At 38.0% G+C, this 26,198-nt stretch overlaps 1 long non-coding RNA gene across 3 annotated transcripts in view; it reads right to left on the reverse strand.

The window, feature by feature from the left end:
• Positions 1–2,327: 2,327 nt before the first annotated feature.
• The window catches only part of LOC128311612 (uncharacterized), a 58,295-nt gene continuing 34,424 nt past the window's right edge, over positions 2,328–26,198 (reverse strand). For all 3 annotated transcript variants that reach the window (XR_008290145.1, XR_008290146.1, XR_008290144.1), the window contains 3 exons: positions 13,778–13,906; positions 5,627–11,165; positions 2,328–4,591 (listed from right to left, as the gene is read on the reverse strand). This is a non-coding gene — a long non-coding RNA (uncharacterized LOC128311612). The remainder of the gene's footprint in view (positions 4,592–5,626; positions 11,166–13,777; positions 13,907–26,198) is intronic.

Consider the following 26,198-nt stretch of genomic DNA (forward strand, 5'->3'; position numbering starts at 1 on the left):
ACATCTTTTAGATCTACCAGTTTTTAAAAATGTTTCTTATTTAGAGAGAGAGCACAAGTGGGTGGGAGGAGCAGAAAGACAGAAAGCGAGAGAATCCCAAGCAGGCTCCACAATGTCAGTGTGGAGTCCAATATGGGGCTCGATCTCACAAACTGAGATCATGACCTGAGCCAAAATCAAGAGTCAGATGCTCAAATGACTGAGTCACCCAGGCGCCCCTACATCTACCTTTAGAATCATACTTTTACAATAAATATTTATTATTAAAAAACCTCCTGGATAATATAAGTGGTTTAGAATGCTTCAGCTCCATTTATGCCCATTACTACTTATATTGTCATATATTTGACAACGTGGGACTCATTAAATTAAAAACTGTTGCTCTGAAAAAGGCATTGTTAATGGCAAAACAAGCCACAAACTCAGAAAACCCATTTCCAAATAACATATCTGGCAAAGGACTTGTATCAAGAATATGAAGATTTCACTCACATGTGGAATTTAAGAAACAAAGGAGAAAATAACAGAGGAAGACAAAGCAAGAAACAGACTCTTAATTATGGAGGACAATATGATGTTTATGAGGGGTGGAGGGATGGGTGAAACGGGTGATGGAGATTAAGAAGGGCACTTGAGAAGAGCACTGGGCATTGTATGGAAGTGTTGAATCACTACACTGCATACCTGAAATTAATAGAACACTGTATGTTAACTGGAATTAAAATAAAAAATTTAAAAAAGTATATATATGGAAATCTAAACACGTAAAAGAAAAGGAACAACCCAGTAAAGGTCAGGGGGCAAAAGATTTGAACAGACACTTCACCAAAGATAGCAAATAAGCATATGAAGACATGCTCAACTTCATTATGCCATTACGGAATTGCAAATTAAAACTATAGTGAGATAACACTATATTCCTAGTAGAACGGCTAAACATTTAAAAAATATATACCGGCACCTGGGTGGCTCAGTTGGTTGCGTGTCCAACTCTTGATTTTGGCTCGGGTCATGATCCCAGAGTTGTAGGATCGAGTCCTGGTTCAGGCTCTGTGCTGGGCATGGAGCCTCCTTGGGATTCTCTCTCTCTCTCTCTCTCTCTCTCTCTTCCCTCCTCTGCCCCTCTCCACAGCTCATGCTCTCTAAAATAAAATAAATAAAACATAAATAATAATGCAAAATTCTGGGGAAGATGCGGAACGACTGGAACTCCTATATTTGTGGTGGGAATGCAAAATGATACAGAAAGTTTGGAAAAGTTTGGTACTCATTCCCACTCCTAGGCATTTACTCTATATACCCTATAGAGATGGAACATTTATGTTCACACAAAACCAGTACCTGAATGTTTATAGCAACTTTATTCATAATCACCCAAAGTGGAAACGTCTCACATGTCCATCAATTAGTGAATGGATAAAAAACTGTGGTACATTCATACAATGGTGTACAACAATAAAAAGGGATAAACTAATGATTCTCATAAAATTTTATTTATTTATTATTTATTTGAGAGAGTGTGCATGCACATACACATGGGGGAGGGACAGAGAGTGGGAGAGAAATTTCCAAGCAGGCTCAGCACTGTCAGCACGGAGCCCAATGCGGGGCTCAAACCCACAAACTGTGAGATCATGACCTGAGCCAAAACCAAGAGCTGGGAGCCACCAGGCACCCCACACGGATGAATTTTAAATGCACTTTACTAAATGAAAGAAACCAGACCAAAATATCTATATATTGCATAATTCCAATCATACAACCTCTGGAAAAGGCAAAAACCAAAGAGATGGACAACAAATCAGTGGTTTTTGGAGACTGGGAATAGGGAAAGAGGTTTACAACAAAAAGGACAATTGAGCGGGCTCCACGCTGACAGTGAGAACCCTGCTTGGGATTCTTGCTCTCCTCTGAGTGTGTGTGCACACTCTCTCTCAAAATAAATAAACTTTTTTTAAAAAGAACAATTGAGAGAAATTATTAGTGATAAAACTGTTTGGAATGGTACTAGAGTAGTATGCCTGACTATATTTGTCAAAACCCACCCAACTATAAATCATGAGGGAATTTTACTGTATATAAATTACAAATAAAAAGCTCTAATAGAAAAGATGTATACTTTTGCCTGTCAAATGAGCAGGGATTTATAAAGACAGAATGGCCATATTTTGATGAATGTATGGAGAAATATGAACATTTATACACCACTGATGGAAATGTAATTTGTACAACTATATTGAAGACAATGCAACAATACCTTTCAGATGCCTTAATAATACTCTCATTCAAACTCAGTGAGTCCAATTCTGGAAAAATGCACATAATAATTAACATACAATGATGTTTATTACATTTTATAGGCAAAATTGGTAATATCCAACATGTCCAGTAGCATGTGATTTTTTTACATAAATTCTGTTAGATTCATATGAAATATTATGTAACACCTAATACTGTGTTTTAGAGGTTAGAGTGGAGGAGAGCCAAAGCGTAAGAGACTCTTAAAAACTGAGAACAAACTGAAGGTTGATGGGGGGTGGGAGGGTGGGTGATGGGTATTGAGGAGGGCACCTTTTGGGATGAGCACTGGGTGTTGTATGGAAACCAATTTGACAATAAACGTCATATATTGAAAAAAAAAAAACACAACAGCCCTGTAAAAAAAAAATACTGTTTTCAAAGAATGCCAATGATGTAGAAATATGTTTATTTTCAAATGAAAAAAGTTAGAGAACAACATATACAATATGTCAATTTTGTTTTTAAGTCACACTCCTGAAACTAATAGAGTGCTGTATGTTAACTAACTGGAATTAAAAAAAAAAACAACTTTAAAAATTGTGTTCCACATTCTTTTTTACAAGAACAAAGGGAAACACTCAAATGTTGAGTTGTTTTCTTGGTTATAATATTATAGGTGTTCTTTACTTTTTAATTTATACCTTTCGTTTCATTTTTCAACAATGATCATGTTATTTTTATGGTCAAGAAAAAAAGTATTTTTAAAATTTTGAACAAACAAACAAGCCCAGCCCAATCCAGCCAAGTCCGTGATCTCTTCTGTTGCTATCTTCACTTAGAAGACCACACTGTTGTCCCCTGGAGGCTTGTTGCCCTCTTTGCTTCTTCAAGCACTGGACTTGTATTGCAGCTGAACACCTGTCAAAGCAAGAGAGTGGCAGGATCTCTCCAAGAGCACGATACTTCTATGTTAATACTGGCCTATGCAGCCACAGGCTGATACTAGTGTCAACTTCCATGATCTAGGTAGGGAACAGAAGTCTTTATGTTTTTTTTATATGAAATTTATTGTCAAATTGGTTTCCATACAATACCCAGTGCTCATCACAACAGGTGCCCTCCTCAATGCCCATCACCCACTTTCCTCTCCCTCCCACCGCCCCCCCCCCCCATCAACCCTCAGGTTATTTTGTTTTTAAGAGTCTCTTATGGTTTGGCTCCCTCCTTTTTTTTTTCCTCCCCTCCCCCATGGTCTTCTGTTAAGTTTCTCCATATCCACATAAGAGTGAAAATATATGGTATCTGTCTTTCTCTGTGTGACTTACTTCACTTAACATAACACTCTTCAGTTCCACCCACGTTGCTACAAAAGGCCATTATTTCATTCTTTCTCATTGCCAGGTAGTATTCCATTGTGTATATAAACCACAATCTCTTTCTCCATTCATCAGCTGATGGACATTTAGGCTCTTTCCATAATTTGGCTATTTGGAACAGAAGTCTTTAAAAGCTGTAATGCCCATATTACATAACAGGAAGCTCCCCATCTTTTAAATCTGTTCTCTGAAAGAATCTTTTAGAACTTTTCTCCAAAGCAGCTCTCCTTGTTCTTTTAGATAATCTATCACGCTCTGGGGAATGACAAATCAATAGGTCTAAGGGCTAACCTTTCATTATATTGTTTCCTAATGCCTTACCAGGGGTTTGGAGTTGCCTACAATCATTCTGCCCTCTGCCTCTACCTCACCCATCCAATAAGAAAAACTAGGCTATCTGGTACTACTTGTGCTATTTCCTCTGTCCTGGACCTCTTTAAAACTCTGTCATCGAACCAGAGAGTTCTAAGTCGCAAACCTTGTTCTGGGTTGTTTCTCATTAGGGGTCAACAGAAACCTCCACAAAGGCAGCTCTACCTGAGGACAGTGCCTGGCAGTGACTTCACACAAACAGCAAAAGAAATAGTGCAGTGCAACAATTCTTCTCCAATCCACCTTAATAAGTTACTGGTTTATGAAGCAAGTCTCAGCACTCCCTCCACTGAAGTGAAGGACTGTATGACCTCCCTCACTTTTCTCCCCTCTCTTCTTCCATTACTAACAGCAGTAAGGAGTTCACTCCTATCTTCACTCACAAACATCAGAATCTCAGGTTTGCTTCCTTCATTCATGTAGGCTTCTAGGTTCAATATCCACTAAAATGTCAAATTTTTGTTACTCCGTGATGGCATTTCATAGCCTCCTTCTTTCTCCTTATATCCATAGAAAAACATGGGTGTCATTGTAAACACTCACTGAAGTTTCATTCACTCATTCACAAGGCTCCTTCCAGATGAAAGGCTGTTACAGATGGCCTGAGGAAGGGAAAAGAAAAAACACCTGCTGAAATCCATCAGGATGGGGCAGGAAATAAAAGGTGGTTAGTGAGAGCAAGGAACACACTAGGAAAGCTTTGAAGAGGCGAGACCCAGGATTAGGCACCAGATGGTGTGACCAAGGGTGTCCTGAGGAATCACTGGGAATATATTTGAAAGGCACAAGACTTACCACTTATCCTTATGCCCTATCCTGCCCATCCCCAAGAGAGATAAAAGGTAACCAGGACTCCTGATACTGTTTATGAGATATCTGTCCTTATGTAACATAGGCCCTAAGACAAGTCCTGATCTCTGATGACCAACTCAGAAGGGGGCTGGGGTGGGGCAAGCCCTCCTACTAGTTTTTCACAATCAGTTGAGACATCAGGAGTGAGTCTTGGGGCTGGGGTCCATACGGTTGCTGGCCTTTGGTACAGCTTCTCCAGTGGCTGCCATGACTATCAGGTGGAAGTGGGTATCAGGCTGATTAACATTAGTATTCCCCAACTGCAGGAGGTAGGTGTGACAAGTTCAACCCCAACTCTAGCATTCATGACTCTCTGGGTCTTAAGAGATGGGAAGAAGGAAGTGCTGATAAAGAGACAGTGACTCCTAAAGGCATATATGTAGGCCAGAAAAGTGCCAGCGGAAGGGGAAAGTATGGCTTTGTTTGCTTTCATCAGTGGTATCTTAGTCAAGGAGCTGAAGGAAAAAGAAATAATAAGAATGCAGGGACAGGGGTTACTTTCAAGTCAACTGACTGCCTTCCTTCCAGGAAGCTGGGGTCCTTTGTTTCCGAAACCCAAACTCATCTCTGGTGGCCTGTATTACAGCAGTGGAGATCCAGCAATTTGTGACTATTGGAAACCTAACAGAACAAGCATTATACCTTATTTTAGGGATTTTTTTTTTTTTTGCTGTGAACACGGGGTAGTCTTTATGGGAAATGATAGTTCATACATGCACATACAGTACAATTTCTGAATGTAGGAAGTAGCTGAGAGGGCCAAACGTGCAATTGAAAAGAGCAACCTGTGGTCTGGAGTCTCAAGAGAGTAAGCCCTCTGTTGAGTCGTGCTTTGTGAAGCTGATATGAAGACATGCTGTAGTGATTCTCTGCTTCTTTCTTTTTCTTCTTCCTCACACGAAGTCTTCTACCAGATCCTCCTGAGGAATAAATATAAAGCGGCCCCAAAGGAGGGGATGCACCGTCTAAGGGCCTGGGAACTCTGTCTCAAGGGCTCTACCCCTTCATTGAAATATTGACTCATTCAAAGACTATAACAGAGGAAAAATGATGACATGGAGTGTCACAGGATTCATGGAGATTCTCTTCTCCTAAACTTTACATTCCAAGTCCTAAGGGACATCTCTCTGCATCAATTTCCAGCCCTTCTTCCCAACAACACAGGGAATATGTACAATATGGCCACTAAACTAGATGTATCCTGACCTTAGAGTGGCTGTCACAAAGTGCTGTTGTTACACACTGATGGGAGCTTTCTTTTGTCTATCCTTTATCTTAAAAGCTCAATTATGTAACAGGGCCCCCTTGTTCTAGTTAATTAATCTGTGTTTTTAATGTGCTGTGCCTGTTGTTTTTTAAAGGACAGTTCTAGCATACTCCTCAAGTCAGAGACTCAGAAGTCAAAGTACATTATGGAACAGCCAACACAAACTTGTACCACGTGGATAAAGTTAGGTCAAGGTCAAGGAAAAATTTGGGTCCAAAAGAAATCTTTTGATGCCACTTCAAGCTGACCAGTCTGTAGACACGGCCACAGCATTCTGTCAATTCAAAGGGCCAGCAGCTCCACTAGCTGTCCTTGCTCGGGAATGCTGCTTATTTTCTCATACCTGATATGTGACAGACCCAGACGGGGTAAATGGTTAGCACACAGCAAGGTGCTGGGTATAGAGCAAGCACCCGATAGAGGAGGGGATCACTTTAGCTAGGCATTCTGCAAGCCAACACCTCGGAGCAATGTGCAGATCATGGTTTTGGTAACTTCTAATGATCCCTACTGCTCCTCCGTGGCTCATACAACTATCCCACTACATCGTTTCTTCTCTTACACCTGCACAGTTGCCATGTGCCAACCTCTAAATCACTCCTCAGGCATCAAGGCCTGTTACACCTGGCCTCCAGAGTTCATTCCCAGCTTGGCTTTTGCTATAGTCCGGGGTTACTTCAGTATTTATGTAACTGACCATCTGACAACCTCACTTCACAAGTTACCTTGACCATTCTGGTTTTGCAATCTTAATGTTTCAAAATCCACTCTCTGATTACAGGTTCTATTATTCCAATTTCCAACTACCCAACACCCATCTTGATCACACTAGGGCCTTTTTTCATTCACAGACTTTCAGCTCACTTCTGATCTAACTTCCTTCCACATATAGTCTGGAGTTTCAAATTCATTTCTGTGTAGCCCCTCTCTTGCTAGCTGTCCATCCCTCAACCAATAAAGGTCAGTCCCAGGCAATCAAGTTACTTGTGACGGGTGGCCTAAGACCACTTTAAAGTTTCTCAAGTTTCTGGTTTCTTACTTTAATTTAGTATATAATTTAATATAATAATATCTCACTTTAATAGACCGAAAGGCCCCACTCTAGCCTTTTGGCCCAAATATCCCTTGGACTCTGGTTTGTCCCATAATCCTGTCCCTGGATTTGTCCCCATAATCCTGTTCCTGGATTATTTGTCCCCATAATCCTGTCCCATAATCCCTGTCCCATAATCCTGTCAGCTTCCTCTCCATCATCCACATCAACAATTACAAATCTTCAACACCCTTGTCACATGTTTCTCCTAACTCCTATCCCTATGCTCCAGCGAGGAGGTAATTCCTTTCATCTGAGGTGCTCTCTCTCCCCCTATTTTAGAGTCATAGGTTTCACCCTCCCTTCTGCCATCATTTTTCAGGAACTTATTCCATCTGTTAGTGTCTTTCTTTCCCCCATCAACAATGACTTCCTTCTCTGTTCTTCCTGCCCCAAAGTCTGCAAGCATACTCCATTTTCTCCCACATTAAAGGGCAGCTTATACGACTCACTGTAGCGCCCTGACGGAATCATTTAACTTGTACTCTATTTGTCACATCTTCTACCAGAAAGAAGGCTTCTCATGGAACAAGAGTTATTAATCAGACTAAAGAAGGAAAAGGAAATAGGAGCCTGTTGAGTGGTGAACGGAAAGTGGAGGCCTACCTGTCACTGTAGGTAAGGGGATAGCTGAGGTAAAGTTGAAAGGGGAAACTGTGAATACCAGCCACAGGAGCAACCCCCAGACTGTGAGGATGAAGTTTCTGATCAATGATCACTTTGGTCCTACCCAAGGAGCAATCAGCAGCAACTGTCGTAGTAGTAGCAGCAGCAGCAGCAGCAGGCATGCAACATCTGCAAGTAGCCAAGACTAAAATACAGGCATGGAAACAGAATATTTCACGGAAAACATATTAAATATGATATATATGTGTCACTTAGGCTGCTATTCCCCCTTCTCCCACCTTCAGTAAACATAGCTAATTAGTTATAACTCTCTTTCACACTGAACTGAGTGAAACCTGGCTTCAGCATCCTTTTTGTGAAACATAATCGAGGCAGGTACTATTGACCGATTGGAGATGGTACTTGAGATGAAGTATATCTGCTATCTTTGTACTACACAGAAAAGTCCTCAGCAAAAGAGTGAGAAGATAGGAGTAAGCTCCAGGAGAAAGCATATTGAAGACAGCTTGGACGTTGTAGGCAACTGGCGGGGAAAAGCTGAGCCCATGGAGATCACAGAGCAGGCGCCCAATTAATGTCTGTTGATGATTCATTTTTTCATTCAACAAACATTTAATGAGGCCTACAATGTGCACGGGATTAGGCACCGAATACAAAGATGAACAAGGCACTGTCCTTGCCTGTAAGGAATTTAGAGTCTGGTAGACGAGAGCCATAGACACGGACAATGATAATACAACCTGATAAGTGCGAGGACACTTAGCAGGTTGTATTATATCCATCCGAGTAGGATTTCTTCAGAAGAGCACAACTCCAGGTTGAGGTTGGATCCATGCAGTCCTCCTAGCCACCAGGGCCCGCTGTTGTTTCTGTCACGTGATGAGTATCCCAAGAACTAACAATGACAGCTATGACTTAGTGCTTATGACATACACTTCACAAATATCCTCAGAGAAACCCTGCAAATTAATTATCATATTCGATGAAAAAACTGAGGTTCAGTGAGGTTAAGTAACATGTCTTAGATCACACAGCTAGTAAGCAGTTGAGTCAGGTTTCAAGTCCAGTTTTGACCAACTCCAAAGCATTTTTCTACATTTTTAGGATAACCTTTATTCAGGTGTAACACAACTTTTCAACAGGTTTCTATTTGGAAATAAGAGCAAAGGCAATAGATTAGTGATCAGGGCATGGACAAAATTCATCTGGTTTCCCAACCTATTTGGCAGAGAAGAAAAAGAAGGTAGAGAGTTGACTTCATACTAACATACCATTGAAAACCTTCAGGCCAGTTAGTTTCCCTTTCTTTCTCACACCCGAAGAGCCTCATTGACAATGTAAAACATAAGCACCTCTGGTTAACTATCTTCTTTTAATCCCAGACATGGTCAACATCATTATTAGTGGCAACGACAGTTGATAATAGCATTTGGCACATTCCAGACTTGTTCTAAGAAATGTACAATAATCCCATTAAATCCTTACACCTACCCCCATCCCCATCCAAATCATCACAGAAAAGGCCATTACCCCCATTTTACATGCAGAAAAGACCATTACCCCTATTTTACATAAGAGAAAGGCAAGTCCCAGAGAGGTGAAAAACCATGCTCAATACCACACTGGTGAGTTTAAGAGCAGATTTGAGCCTAGGATATTTAGTCCCAAGGCCCAGACTCTTACGTACTGCTTTGCCATCCTACTCAGAGCTTCCTCTCCCAATCCTTCTTCCCCCTACTGCCCTCTAGGATGGCTACTTACATAAGGTCCACTGAAAATACATAAGGTCTACTTAAATATAATCTCCTATGAATCATTCTAGTCACAGAAATCCATTCTCTGAATCCCTAAGGTCACTACTCTGAGCCTTATGTGGAGAACTGTCCACAGAACATTTTTATATTGCTTTGAGAAAACAGGAAATGAATACTGAATATATTTAGATTTTTGATTACTGGATATATTTTACTTGGAGATGTAACCACAAACGTTGTAAAATCCCTAAGCTGAGTCCATGGAGATTATAGAGCAGGTGTCCAATTAATGTCTGTTGATGATTCATTTTTTTCATTCAACAAACAATAAAACAATTGAGACAGTCACAACTAGGGCCATTTCTCCCCTGAGTGGGTTTTAGAGAGAAAAGCTTCCTCTCTGACTTTGGGAGACAATGTGATGGTGAGGGAAACCTACTACTGATGAGAAGGGCAAGGAACCAAGTAATACTATTAGAGGTCTACAGCTGTTCAGATGTCTTTCTGAGAATCAACATTTCATATACAGCTGCCATCCCAGAACAAAACTTATCAAATCTGTACAGTCAAGCTCTGGTCCAAAAGAAATCAATAGCAATGCCCATCTAAAAAACATGAGAGGATGGGGTCCCTGGGTGACTCAGTCAGAAAAACCTCTGACTCTTGATTTGGGCTCAGGTCATGATCTCATGGCTTGTGAGATGGAGCCCCACGTTGGGCTCTGCACTGACAGCATAGAGCCTGCTGGGAATTTTCTCCCTCTCTCTCTGTCTCCCCCCAACTCCCACTTTCTCATTCTCAAAATAAATAAATAAACATTCATAAACATAATAAAAATAAACATGAGAGGATCTCAACAAGGCCAGGAATGGAAGTAGGTGGACACACATTTGCCAAAGTCTGAGAGCCCTAATTTTTCCCTCTTTACCACCTTAATTTTTCCATGTTCTAGAACTGTCCATGTTTTTATAGCCTCTTATTTAAGAGTCTATCCCCTCTTCTCCACTCCCAATCCTTTTGGCCTTCGATCATTTATCATCTTCTCTACTATGGTGTATTTCTAACTAATCTCCCTGTCCAGGTTTGAAAATCTTCCAGAACATACTCTATAGTACTGCCAAAGTGACCTTCAAAAGCATCCCCTACTTAAACGCTCCAAACGAAATCCAAAGTTCATGGAATACTTATTAGGATCTATTCTCAGCTTACATTTCTAACATAATTTCAGGAACTACTTGCAGTTCCCCCATTTCATCATTATATTTCCAGTGTCCATGCCTTTGCTTAAAAGGTCCTTCTCTGTTTTCTGCCTGGCCAACCTTTACTTCCTTTAAGAATCCACTTAAGCATCAGTTCCTCCAACCTCAGGCATTTCCCCACTCAAATGATTTCTCTTCTGAACCCCATAGTATCTTGTACATACCTCCATTGTAGAGCATACCATATGTTGTAATTATCTGTGTACATGTCGAACTCTCTCACTAGACTGAGAACTCCTGAGGGCAGGAACTGTGTCTAATTCGTCTCCATATCCCCATCACCCAGCACAGTGCCTGGCAGCTCAAAAGGCAGCAGAGGAGAAACTGAAGATGCAGGAGACAGAATAAAGCAATATTCCTGAGTTGGGGTACAATACAAATATGCTGATTAAGTTGAAGCTGCGGAAAAATATATTTTAGCTCAATACTGCAGAGGTCTTGAAAGAGACAAAATGACTTAGGAAGGACTTCCCCATAACTGTCACTGATTATAGTTACCTACAGGCTAAAAGGCCATTTGTTGGGTATATTTTATTTATTTATTAATTTGTTTATTTTTTTAAGAAGAGTTTATTTTTAATTTATCTTATTTTAGAGAGAGAGAAAGAGAGAGAGAGTATGTGAGTGGGGCAGAGGGAGTGAGAGAATCTTTTTTCAAAATATTTATTTTTGAGGGGGGGTGCACAAGCAGGAGAGGGGCAGGGGGGGCAGATAATCCAAAGTGGGATCCGTGTTGACAGCACAGAGCCCAACGTGGGGCCAGAACCCACGAACTGTGAGATCATAACCTGAGCTAAAGTCAGATGCTTAACGGACTGAGCCACCCGGGCATCCCTTATTGGGTATATTGTAAAAGAACTCAAATTAGGATCAAATTGAAATAAGCTGGTTTGGATAGGAGACTTTTAAGGTCCTTCCATTCTTGAGGTGCTAAATCTGCAACCCATGCTATATTCAAGAGAGCCATCACTCTTGAGCCTATGTCACAGACCCATGAGTGAGAGACTAGTTAGCTCCCAGAATCATGGGCAAGGGCTGGGGCTTCATTCCCAACCATACTAGAATGACTGCAAATAGACAACATAAACCATTCTCTCCTGCCCTGCTTCCCAGGTGTCCCTTGAACCTGGAGCAGGAAATACTTAATGCTTTCAGGGCTATCAAGAAGGACCTCATGACCCAAAATATCTTCCATAGCCTGCTCCCTAAAGCCTCAAATTTTCTCCTTAAACCTTTAGTGCCTTTGAACAATGTTTATTAAAACGCCACTTAATCTAATGTGGTGGGTTGGCATTAATCAAGCGTACACTAAAGGATGGATAAAAGCAACATAACCCTTCTGTACCCCCAGGAAATCAACTAGCCTGACCTTCCCTTCCCCCAACACAAATCAAAGAATACCTACAAAATACCCTGATTTTTACTTCTGGTACTCAGTTTCCTCAACTGCAAAATATGGTGGTTATATTGAATGTTCTCCTAGATTCCTCTTGCTCCACAGAAACTCAAGGAGTTTCTAAACCTGGGGCACCTGGGTAGTTCTGTCAGTTAAGCATCCAACTCTTGATTTCAGCTGACAGTGTGGAGCCGCCTTGGGATTCTCTCTCCCTCTCTCTCTCTCTGCCCCTACCCCGCTCTTGCTCTCTCTTTCAAAATAAAAGAAGTAAACTTTAAAAAAAAAAAAGAGTTTCTAAACCTATGTTTTTCCACTTATAAAACAGACATGTGGCATCTGTTTTTCCGATTTTACCAAAGGGTCAAATAAAACCATGTTTGTGAAAGGTTTCTAAATGATAAAGCGCTATACAAACTTAAGGAATCACTACTATAAATTAAGATACACTAGAAGAGAGAGGTAAAAGAAGTATACTCTGCCATTAATTAGATTAGTTGCCTTAAATTTATTCTACCTCTCTGGGATGCTCAAAAAGTTGTAGTAATTATTGAATGGGAACATGTGAAGTAGGCACACAATAATAGTTGCATTTGTCCTTACTGAGATAGTCAGAATCTCAGAAATAAATGTGACTTTTAAGTGCATGTAATCCAGTATCTCATTACATGCAGGGAAATTCTCAAATTCTATTCCAAGTGGTCATAGAAACCACTAGGTTATCACTTCCAAGAATGTTTTCATCTTTGGACAGTTCTTAAATTTGTTTATTCATTGAAGGCATTAATTAGAACTGCCTTGAAAAGCAGCAAAAATCAACCACTCCCGACTCCATAAAAGATCTGGAAACAGATCATCAAACTCCTTATTCCAGAGGAATTGTCTCCCACCATCTAAACAGCTCTAATTCCTATGATGCTTCTCATAGGATCTAAGTTCAAATCCCTCTCAGAATCCTGGATGTTCTCTAGCTTCCCTCTCAGAGAGATGCTCTTAAAATGGAAACAGAACCAACCATCAAGTGGGAACAGGACTCTAACTGTTCTGATTCTACACTTTTGTAGTGATAACACAAATAGTTAGCCTTATATTGGAGGCCATGGAGGTCTTCAATGGGTGCATATCCTGTAAACAATGAGCACTGAGTTCCCAGAAGCAGGATGGAGGAAGCACTTCTAAATGGGAAAGGAGAGGGTCAAAGGGATGCTGATGGCACTAAAAAACAAAGGGCTTACTACATAGTTTTCCTAATATTAGAAACCACCTCTGTACAAAACAAGGATATGGAACATTATAAATAATGCAGACTTCTAGGGCCATGTGGAAGAAATAGTACCGTTATATTGAAAAAAAAATGTTTTGTATGACCTTTTATACTGAAGAATCTAGTCTATGTAGATGACATCTTCTCTACTTTGCCCAACAGAATCTCAGTTCCTAAGACATGTGCCTATTTCTTTCAGAAACCAGGAAAAAATATTGAAGGTAATAAGTGGAACAGACATACACAATACTTAAGATCTGAATAAAAGGAGAAACATACCACATTCATGTAGGAGAAGATTATAAAGATGATCGCTCTCCAAAAATTAATCTACATGTTTAATGCCATTCCAACTGCAATTCCAATGGTATTCATGGTGAGAACTCAACAAGTTGTTTCTAAGGTCGCCTGGAAGAATAAGCACATGAAAATAAAGATATTTTTTAAAAAGAATGAGGCACTTGCTCTAAGGAAGTTATTAAGAACTCGGTATGTACAAAAGGACAGTAACCACACTAATCACAATGCAATAAAACAATATATATATTGTATATGTAATTATAGATGTAATAAAAACATATAAGTTTACATATACACTTATATATACATAATTATATAACACATATCATATATGTATAAGGCAGTTCAAACCAGAAATTCTCAATAGGAAGCATCACAGTAAATAATGGGAGTCAAAAAAGAAATGTAATTATGATCGGGGCGCCTGGGTGGCTCAGTCAGTTAAGCGGCCGACTTCGGCTCAAGTCATGATCTCACGGTCCGTGAGTTCGAGCCCCACGACGGGCTCTGTGCTGACAGCTCAGAGCCTGAAGCCTGTTTCAGATTCTGTGTCTCCCTCTCTCTGACCCTCCCCCGTTCATGCTCTGTCTCTCTCTGTCTCAAAAATAAATAAACGTTAAAAAAAAAGAAATGTAATTATGATCAAACATATTTAACAAACAACAAACAATACTACTTATGAGATTGAGCCAGTACTACACAGAACCTTAAATTCTCTTATAAGATAATGAAAAAGAATTAGTAAAGATAACAAACATAATGGGAGTCAAACAAAGGAGAAGAGGACAGAAAGAATATGTGAATGAATAATGGCCAAAAGTTACCAAATCTGATAAAAATATTAATCTATACATCATGTAAGAAGATCAATATATGCCACAAGGATAAACTCAAAGATATTCAAATCAAACCTAGACTCATAATAATCAAATCATCAAAGTAACTTCAGAATCTTGAATGCAGCAAGAGAAAAACAACTCATCGTATGTAATGGATCCTAAGAAAGTTAAAGCTGACTTTTCATAAACCATGGAGACCAGAAAATAGTGGAATGATATATTCAAACTCCTGAAGGAAAAAGAATGTTAACTGAGAACTCGGTATCCAGCAAAACTATCCTTGAGAAATGGAGAAATTATAACATTCCCAGATAAACAAAAGTTAAAAGAATTCAGTGCTAACAGATGTGCCCTATAAGAGATACAAAAGAGTCCATCAGGCAGAAATGAAAGGACACTAGATGGTAACTCACATATAAATGAAAAATAAAGAACATGAATAAAGGTAACTGCATAAATAAATTTAAGAGACAAAAAAATCTATTTTTATATGTAATGTTTTTTCTCATTTCTGACTTAAAGATAATAGCATAAAGGAGTAACTAGAAGATTGTGTTGATATGTTTACATTGCACACAGAAGTAATTTGTATAATAACAGCACCAAGAAGAGGGGAGGGAACAAAGATATAGTGGAGCAAATTTTGTACACAATTGAAATTAATCTGAAAACAATTATTTTAAGGTAAGATGTTAACTGAAATAGCAGAGCAATCATGAAAAAAGTAAGTTAAAAATACAGTAAAAGAAAAAAGGAATTAAAACAAAAAGACATAAGACACATGGAAAACAAATAGGAAAACAAGAGACATCAGTCCTACCTTATCAGTATGTTTTATTTCATTAAACATAAATAAAAATAATCTAATAAAAAGGCAGAGTTTGGCAAAAATAGATAAAAAAATATAACCCACCTATATGTTATCTGCAAGACATGTATTTTAGATTCAAAGACACAAAATGTTTGCGAGTAAAAGGATATAAAAAGATATACCAGGCAAACAGTAACCAAGAGAGCTGGATAACTATACTAATAAAAAATAGAATTAAATATTCTCCAGGTAGACCATATGCTAAGACATAAAACAAGTGTCAATAAACTTAAAGAATTGAAATCATACAAAGTATGTTCTCCCACCAAGAAATGAAATCAGAAATCCATAACAGAATAAAATTTGGGAAATTTGCAAATTTGGGAAAATTAAACAACAAACTCTTAAATAACCAATGGGTCAAAAAAATAATCATAAAGAGAATGAGAAAATACTTTCAAAATGTAAACAAAACATATAAAATTTATAGAATGCAACAAAAACATTGCTTACAGGGAGAATTGTAGCTGTAGTTACCTATATTAAAAATGAAGATCTCGGGGTGCCTGGGTGGCTCAGTAGGTTGAGCGACCGACTTCGGCTCAAGTCATGATCTCACGGTTTGTGAGTTCGAGCCCCGTGTTGGGCCCTGTGCTGACAGCTCAGAGCCTGGAGCCTGCTTCTGATTCTGTGTCTCCCTCTCTCTCTGTCCCTCCCCTGCTCATGCTCTGTCTGTCTCAGAAATAAATAAATATAACAAAAAGTAAAAAAAATAGTAATAAAAATGAAGATCTCAGAATGCCATGGTGTGTCGGTCAGTTAAGCATCTGACTTTGGCTCAGGTCATGATCTCATGGTCGGTGAGTTCAAGCCCTGCATCAGGCTCTACGCTGATAGCGCGGAACCTGCTTCAGATCCTGTGTCTCCCTTTCTCTCTGCCCCTCCCCTGCTCATGCTCTCTCTCAAAAATAAATAAACATTAAAAAAATGAAGATCTCAAATCAATAAACAAACAATCTTAAATTTAAAAAAGGGCAAGCTAAACCAAATGAGTCAGGAAGAAGGAAATAATACAGGTTGGAATAGGAATAAATAAAGAATAGAAAAAACAGAAAATCAAGAAAACTGAATTTGGTTTTTTTGAAACAATAATAATAAAAGACAAACCTATAGCTAGAGTGACCATGAAAAAGAGAGAGAAAATTCAAATAAATATGATCAGGAATAAGAGAAGGGACATTACCAACCTTATAGGGAAAAAAAAAGAATCACAAAGAACTATCAAAAAGTGTGTGCCAACTAGGTGAAATGGACACATTCCTTGAAAGACACAACCAAATCTGACTCAAGAAGAAAACTGTGAACAGACCTAGAAAAATAAATTTGATAATTAATCTATAAAAGTTCCCAAAAGAAGAGTCCATGAAAAGATGACTTCATGCTAATTCGGTGAAATGTTTAAAAAGAATTAATACCAATCCTTTGTTTAATGTTCAAAAAAAAAGAGAGGGAAATGCTTCCCAAATCATTCTCTGGGGCCATTAGTAGTCTGATACCAAAGCCAGACAAAGATAAAATGAGAAAACCACAGAGCAAAATGCCTCATGAATAGAGAGTTCCAAAAAAGTCCAACATAATACTAGCAAACCAAATCCAGAAATGAAATGATTATATACCATGACCAAATTGGATTTACCTCAATACAGTTGGTTTAGTATCTGAAAATGAATGAATCTAATACACTATACAAAATAAAGATAACCTCATGATCATATCAACAAATGTAGAAATTTCATGACAATCATTCATGATTAAAAAAAATGAAAACCTCAACAAGCTAGGAACAGAAGGGAACTTTCCATACTTGACAAAGGGGATCTAGAAAAATTGTACAGCTATCATTGCAATTAGGGGTAAGTATATTTCCCCTAAGGCCAGGAAGACTGCTCTTGCCAATAATGTATAGGAGATTCTAGTTAGGGTAATTAGGCACAAAAAAGAAATAAAAATCAATGAGATTAAAAAGAAAGAAGTACAATGATCTGTATTTGTAGGAAATATAATCTTATACATAAAAATCCTAAGGAATCTACCAAAAAGAAACTCACCCCACCTAACATTAAAACTATTAGAATAAAAAGAAGCAATTCTAATGAGTTCAGAAACCTTAGAATACACAGTACCAATAAAAAATAATTTTACTTGTATATACTAGCAATTAATAATCAAAATGAAGAGAATAATTCTGTTATCAACATTATGAGTAAAAGTGGAGCATATAGAATAATTTTTTAAAGGTTTATTTTACAGAGAGAGAGAAAGAGAGCTTACATGTGCAGGTGGGAGGAGGGGTAGAGAGAGGGAGAGAGTGGGAGACAGAGAATCCCAAGCAGGCTCTGCACTGTCATTGCAGATCCCCATGGGGCACTATCTTACCAACTGTGAGATCATGACCTGAGCTGAAATTAAGAGATTCTTAACTGACTGAGCCACCCATATGCCCTTAGAATAGTTTTAAACAGAAATACAAGACTTTCTATACTGAAAATTACAATGTTGAAGAAAATTAAAGACTAAATTAATGGAAAGACATCCCATATTAATGAACTGAGAGAACAGTTAATGTGGCAATACTCCACAAAGCGATCTACAGGTTAAATGTGATCTTCATCAAAATTCCAGATCTTAATTTATAGCAATTGACAAAATGATCCTAAAATTCATATGGAAACTCAGGGTCCAACAATCTTGAACCAAGTCGAAGGATTCATAATTCCAGATTTCAAAATTTACTATAAAACTAAAATAATAAAGACAGTATTGCCTGGATATAAGGATACACAGATAAGTGAAAAATAATTTATAGGCCCCAAATACACCTTTGAATTTAGAATCAATGGATTTTCAATACAGGTGTCAAGATAATTCAATAGGATAGTCTTTTCAATAAATGGTAGTAGGAAAACTGTATATCTACATGCAAAAGGATAAGGTTGAACTTATACTTCATACCATATATAAAAATAAATGCCAAATGGAGCAGACCTCAGTGTAAAATAATAGTGTCTTTGTTATGGCACCAAAATCAAAAGTGACCAAAAAATAGAGAAATTAGATTTCATCCATGTTAAAAACTTACGTACTGCAAACAAGAAAGTTAAAAGACAACCCAGAGAATGGAATAAAAAATATTTACAAATCACATACCCAATAGGGGTCTATTATCCAGTTGTATAAAGAATTCTCACAATAAAATGACAAAAAGACATATAACCCAATTCTAACGAACAAAGGATTTGAATAAGCATTTCTCCAAAGAAATATAAATACCGAATAAGCACATAAAAAATTGCTCAACACAGAAATACTGGTCAAAGCCACAATGAGACACTCCACATCCACTAGGATGCCTATTTTTATAGAAGACCGAAAGTAACAAGTGAGACTAGGGAAGAGTTGAAATCCTCACACATTGCTGGTGATACTGTAAAATGGTGCAGGCACTTTCATAAACTTTTTCAAAATTACAACATTAAAAATAAAGTTGCCATATTACAAAGCAATTCCAATGTTAAATGTAGGTATACTCAAGGAGATGAAAATATGTCCATGTAAAAACTTGTATACGAATGTTTATAGCACCTATTCTTAACAGACAGAAAGTGGAAACCCAAATGTCCTTCAACAGATGAATAAACAAAATGAAGCTAATCCATAAACTGGAATGTTAATCAGACATAAAAATGGATGAAACACTGAGATATACTATAATATGGACAAACCACCAAAACATGCTAAGTGATAGAAGTCAGATATAAAAGACACATTGAATGATTCCATTCAAATGAATGTCTAGAATAGACAAATCCACAGGGACAAAAGTTAGATTAGTGGTAGCAGGGTTGGCAAAAGAGGAAAAGGAGGAATTACTGCTAACAGGTATAAGGCTTCTTTCTGGGGTGATAAAAATGTTTTACAGCAATACAGAAATGATGATTGCACAATTCTATGAACATACTAAAAGCCACTGAAAAGTATAAGGGTGAATTTCAGGGTATATGAATGATGTCATGATTATTATTTTTTTAAAGTTAATTGCCTTATTCAGAGTCAATCTGATTAGTAGGGTTGCTAAGATAGGTATTTAATCTTCTAAAGCATTTAACCTTATTACGAAATTGAGAGGACACTTGTTGGCTATAAGTCCATTGACAGGTTGCCCCCAAATAGTGGTTACTGGTATCTTGGCCATGTGTGAAGGTAAAGGATTTGTAAAGGATCAAACTGCCCAGTAAGTATAGGTATAACACATAAACATGTAAACAAAGATTAGAGACAAAGGAATACCAACTACATGGAGATTAGCCCTACCACTGAAATATTTTCATCCACTAGGAGATAGAAGTTTTCCAGTAACATCGTGGAGTCAAAACAAGATCCCATATTATAGTTGGGCTAAATAATGATCTAGTAGTGAAGTACCAGAGGCAAGACTCGACAAAGAACCGTCACTACAGAACTTCAAAAACAGAAGGTACTCCTACATTTAACCACAGGTGGTAAAAAAAAAAAAAAAAAATCCTTGCAGGACCGTATCTACAGTACAAAGGAACTGCTGAGTCAACAACTAGACAACATATATTTTCTGGCAACAGATAGGAAAATATGATAACTCACAACCAAACAAGACAGTGGAATAGCAAAATTGTCTCTTTTTTTTTTAAGTTTATTTATTTATTTTGAGAGAGAGAGAATCCCAAGCCCCGAGCTGACAGTGTGAAGCCCGACACAGGGCTTGAACCCAAAATTGTCTTAATGTGGAAAAAGTCTAAGACTTTCCAAATAGATTTGAATCATCATGGTGACTATGGTTTAGATTAATACTATTCAACAAATAATGAGAGCACACCGTGATAAAATTGTGGGTACATTTTTTTTTATTAAGTCAACAATGGCAGTATAACAACTCATGGACTTATGGTTTCATAATATGGCAAATAACAGTACTTCCAAAACTACTCATCCCATGGTTGGCAGATCCTAATACTTAATATTTTGGTAACAGACAAAATTCCAGGCGGTCAACTGAACTGAAGGGGCAAAAGGCAGTTAAATAGCTAATACTATTAGAATATACCCAATCTAAATAGCAACACTGAACTAAAACTAAACAATGAACAGTTACACATGTAAAGCACTGTAATGTGCTGAGCCACACAGGTAACAACACTAAAGCAAAATAATTTGCAGCGAATTCTTTAAAGCCTCATTGTATTGGCATAGAATTGAGGGATCCTAATGAAATGCAACTGGAAAATACCCTGAGAAGTGGGTATGTAATGACATCTCTAAAGGGGCAATGCAGAATAGACCATTAGGAACTCCATAAACCCGTACTGTTGTTTGTAAGCCTCTAGGCAGTGTTGTCAAATGAAGGGAAGATGACTGAAGCTATAAGTATAGGACATTAGTAACATGAGCTAATGTGAATACATAAATATGTAGAAGTATAGCTATCCAGGTTTTCAGTATTATCATAGCATCTGATTACAATATCAAATTTCCCACAGAAAATTGTTATCTGATAGCAAAAGACTACATTATTGCACCATAGAACACAGTTAATGCCTCAGTATTTCGAAAATGGGTGTCCAGTCTATAATCTTTTTTTTAATGTTTATTTATTTATTTTGAGAGAGAGAGATAGATAGTGAGTGAGCAGGTGAGGGGCAGAGAGAGGAGACAGAATCCTCCTAAGAAGGCTCTGCACCATCAGTGCGAAGCCCGATGCAGGGCTCAAACTCATGAACCGCGAGATCATGACCTGAGCAGAAATAAACACTTAACTGACTGAGCCACCCAGGCACTCAGTCTGTAATCCTACTGGGCAACTTGATTGTACTATTTGCACAGGATGGAAGTAGCCCAACTAGGAAATAGGCTTTCTAACTAATATTAAACATTGCACCTAAAACATAGTGGCTGATGTGTATCCCTGTGTGTTTATATGTATATGAATGAATACATAATTCCAAAAATCAAAAGCCCTTAAGATGCAGTATTTTTTAATAAGCAGCAAAATTTTACTAGGTCTAAACTTGGAACAGAGCTCTGCACTAGAAGGACAAGGTTGCAGTTACATATAAAAGATTTATTTGCTTCTCATTTGTCCATACAGAAACCAAAATTGGAAATTCATTACAGCTATACACATGGCAAGATAATCCTTTGCTGAGTTTAGCTGCTGACTGGATGTTAAGTCCCATGTAAAGAATCAGTTAAGCTAGAAAAATAAAAGCAGCACCATGTCTGAGATCTTTATTCTACTTCAGGACAGCAATTCTCTAGCGGTGGCTGTCAGCAATACAATACAGGGTCTACAAGAGCATACTTAGGAAAGGCAGATGGATAGTCAGAGAAGTATGACATTAGCACACTTTTAAGAAAACAAAATATCCCAAAAGCGTTTATTAAAAAATTGCTAAGCTTAGCTACACTACCAATGTAGGAAATTATCTGTATAATCTTAACTTTATGAAAATTTAAGTAATATGTCTTAGGCAGTAGAATGCTTGAAATGAACAATAATGGCTACCAATAGTAATAGACATTACAAACTAGAAAAATACAACCCAGCCTATCAGGGGATAGTTGAGAACCCCAGTGTTTTTAGAAGAACACCAGTTGGCTAGGGGCACCTGGTTAACTCAGTAGGTTAAGCATTCAACTCTTGATTTCGGTTCAGGTAATGATCTCATGGTTCGTGAGTTTGAGCCCCATGTTGGGCTCTGGGATGACAGTGCGAAGCCTGCTTGGGATTCTCTCTCTCCCTCACACATGCACATGTGCACATGCGGGCTCTCTCTCTCAAAATAAATAAACTTAAAAAAAAAAAAGAACACCAGTTGGCTAAGACAAAAAGTGCTAGCACTACACTAAAACAACTTCTTGTCTGCTTGCAGGAAAACTGGCCTTAAAACCAATGGGTGGAAATGCTATTGCAATCATATGGTTCCCAAAGAGCAGGGGCACTACAGGCAACAAAATCATATTAGAACATTTTCAGACAGCAAACATGTTGAAGATAGGAACTAAGACTAATTAGGCATTAAAGAATTCCACCACTTCAGGAGTCCCTGGAGAAGGAGTACAGCCTGACTTTCAAGAAAGCTGCAGTCAACACCAGAGACACAAAATCTTCTACCCTGCCAAAGCAAGTCTCTGTCAGGGCAGTGAGCACTAACAGCCCCAACCACTGCCACAGGTATCTTTGAAGAACACAGTGTTCAAATCTCCCTCTGTGCACAGCTGTTTTCTTTCCTATTGAAAAAAAAGCTTACTGGAGGGTATTATGCTAAGTGAAATCAGTCAGAGAAAGACATATCATATGATTTCACTCATATGTGGAATTTAAGAAACAACAAATAAGTGTAGGAGAAGGGAAGGAAAAATAAGATAAAAACAGAGAGGGAGGCAAACTATAAGGGACTCAAATACAGAAAACAAACTGAGGGTTGATGGGGGTGGCAGGGTGGGGAAAATGAGTGATGGGCATTGAGGAGGGCACTTGCTGGGATGAGTACTGTGTATTGTATGTGAGTGACGAATCACGGGAATCTACTCCTGAAGCCAAAACTATACTGTCTATTAGCCAACTTGAGAATAAAATTAAAATGTCACATAAAAAAAAATCTTACTTAGAAAAACTGTCTTGTTGGAGGAGCCTAACTGCACTTTCACTGAATCAAAAGTGCAACTGCTAAGGAACCCTATGTCTCTCTTAGACAAGGACATGCGTGCATACAGCTCATCTGTGGCCAGGATGATATTGGGAAATTTTCATGTGTGAAGGTTAGCCATGCTTATCATTCTGTGATATAACTGAGTTAACTGAATCCTAAATAATTCAAAGCTTTCCTTGGAATGTGAAATGCCATAAATTGAGCCTTCAAATTCAAACTATAACTTAAAAACATTCTGATCTCATTGAAATTCTCTCTCCCCATTCACACTTTCATGATATGTATAATTTAGATGATATTAACACCAATTATAATTAACTCATTAGAGAATGTGGGGAAGAGAATATCTGCAATGCCCATGGTACATAATAATCAATAGGAATAGTGGTACCCGCATGGCTCAGTAGGTTGAGCGTCTGACTCTTGATTTTGGCTTAGGTCATGATCTCATGGTTCATGGATGGAGAGGACAGCTTGGAGTCTGCTTGGGATTCTCTCTATGTCCCTCTCTGCCCCTCCCCTGCTTGCATGCACTCTCTCTTTCTCTCTTTCAAAATAAATAAATAAACTTCAAAAAATAATCAATAGGAATATAGACATAAGATACTCAGGACATAGTAAAGCTATGTTGTTAATGGGTTTTCTGTAAAGTTTTTTTTTATGTTTGTTTATTTTTGAGACAGAGAGACAGAGTGCAAGCAGATGAGAAAGGGAGAGAAAGGGAGACACAGAATCTGAAGCAGGCTCCAGGCTCTGAGCTGTCAGCACAAAGCTTGATGTGGGGCTCAAACCCACAAACCATGAGATCATGGCCTGAGCTGAAGTCGGACACTTAACCAACTGAGCCACCCAGGTGTTAATGAGTTTTCTTTAAAATCAATCAATTGGCTAATGCATATAGTTCATAATTTATTCTGTAGTTTAAATGAATAAAAAATTTTCCCCTCTGACAGAAAGCCCTCTTCCCAAATGGGATAGTATGACTCCTCACCTGAGACTTAATTCCACAATCCTCAGTGAACATGATGGGGAGTCAAATGGAGGCTGAAGACTTGAAGGTAGAGGGACTTCAATTTCCAAAACTGAAGCTGGAAAGAAAACACCTGGGGCAAAACAATTGACTTGATGATGCACTGGTTCCTAGGAATCTCTGTCCCAGCAGCCAGATAAAAGAACCAAAAGGCATATATCTACTTGGGAAGCCAATGGAGTACTTTGGAACAAGTCTCATTTTAAAGGGCTTCCCCCCTGGAGTGTGGCTAAGTTGCAAAAACATGTGCATAAAAGATTGGCAGGGTGGAGACATCACAAGAGGAAACACCAGAGATGTCAAGGGTATCAGCAAAGCCCGAAGAGGACACTGTAGTATCCCAGGGCAATTAAGAATTTAAGCCTTTGCACCATAAGACATGGGTTCAAAAAAGGAGTTTATAATTTACTGGCTGGACATTCATGGCCAAGTTCTGAACTTCTCTTGGGTTGAAAACCTGTCTCTGAAATTTACTAAAAACCATACTAGCATGAGTGTTGGTGAGATTATTATATCAAGTAGAAATGATCAAAACAATCATGTTTGGCTATCTTTAAAACAAACCAACCTTGGGAGGAAATGGCCTTTATTAAAGGTCATTTCTGAGGCTCATTGTGCCTGCCATGTTTGAAAACCAGATGTGGGGACATGGATCACATCCAGGTGTTCTGCTAGAGAGGTGCCCCAGTTAATCCTGACACTCCTATCCTCTAAACTCTTCTAACTGTATCTACTATGCTGGACCAGCATCTAAACTTAAAAAAAAAATACTCTTAAAGAGTTCCTAATCCTTGCAGGAACACAGTCACCATCGGACACTGAAAAGGACCTCATTTTTTTTTCTTTTTTGAACCACAACTAAAGCATCATTGATAAAGAAGAGACAGAGAGCCTATAGAGTAGAGACTGTGGGGCCAAACTGCCTGCTCTGTGACATTTGGGGGCAATGTTACTGAGTGTAACTGACCTCAATTACCTCATCTGAAAAAGTAAAGGATAATATTAGAATGTACTTCCTGAGCATTAAAACTGAGTTAATGCACATGTAGAACAGTGTGTAATGCTTACTGTGTGTGCTCAGCTAACGTGAACTATTGTTATCAAAAGACTAGTATAAAAAATAATACTGTATAAAATGGAATGCTGCCTGAAATAGAATAGGTAAGAGATAATTAAGAGGTACTGAAATGAAAAAAAAAAATATATGTATTTGGTAGAATGTGCCAGGAAAACCAATTAAAATGGTAAAATAATCTTATGACCATTAAAAGTATATCATTTTGTGAGAAAGAACAATCTCATAACAGAGGGCTGAGAGAGGAAAGCAAAGAATAGTGGATGATAGCAGGGCATGAGATGATTATGTTTGTCAGAGGTGAGAATGAATTAAGTGTGAAGAGATATAGGGGATATACGAACAATATTTGCTCTAATTACTTTACACTTGACTTTGTTCATATTATCTAATCAAGAGATGCAAAATGGACAAAAATAATCAGTGTCTAACAAGATTATAGTAAAACAAATAATCAAGGAGATATGCATAGAAAAATGTTTCTACAAGTACGTTAACTACGTTATGTTCAAGTGTTGTTTAAAAAAACTTAAAATAATCCTAATGTTTAAAAAAATATGTAAGTATTATATAAAAAATCATGGCCCAAATAGAAGACTTGTGTGTATTCCTAAAGATATTCCTAAAGATAGGAAAATGTTCTTGGTAACTCAAGAGCCATCTAATCACTAAGTTGTATACCTGAAACTAATTTAACATTTTATGTTGACTACACTCAAGAGTATCTAAAAACCTTATTAATACACATATACTAATTATTTATGTAATATACATACATACTAGAAAGAAACCAACAATCTGTTTCTGTGTATTCTTTATTTTTTAAAGATTTTTTAAAATGTTTATTTATTTTGAGGTAGAGAGAGCATGCATGTGTGAGCACAAGTGGGGGAGGGGCAGAGA

This window comes from Acinonyx jubatus, chromosome X, assembly GCF_027475565.1.
Source record: "Acinonyx jubatus isolate Ajub_Pintada_27869175 chromosome X, VMU_Ajub_asm_v1.0, whole genome shotgun sequence".
NCBI classification, from domain to species: Eukaryota; Metazoa; Chordata; class Mammalia; order Carnivora; family Felidae; genus Acinonyx; species Acinonyx jubatus.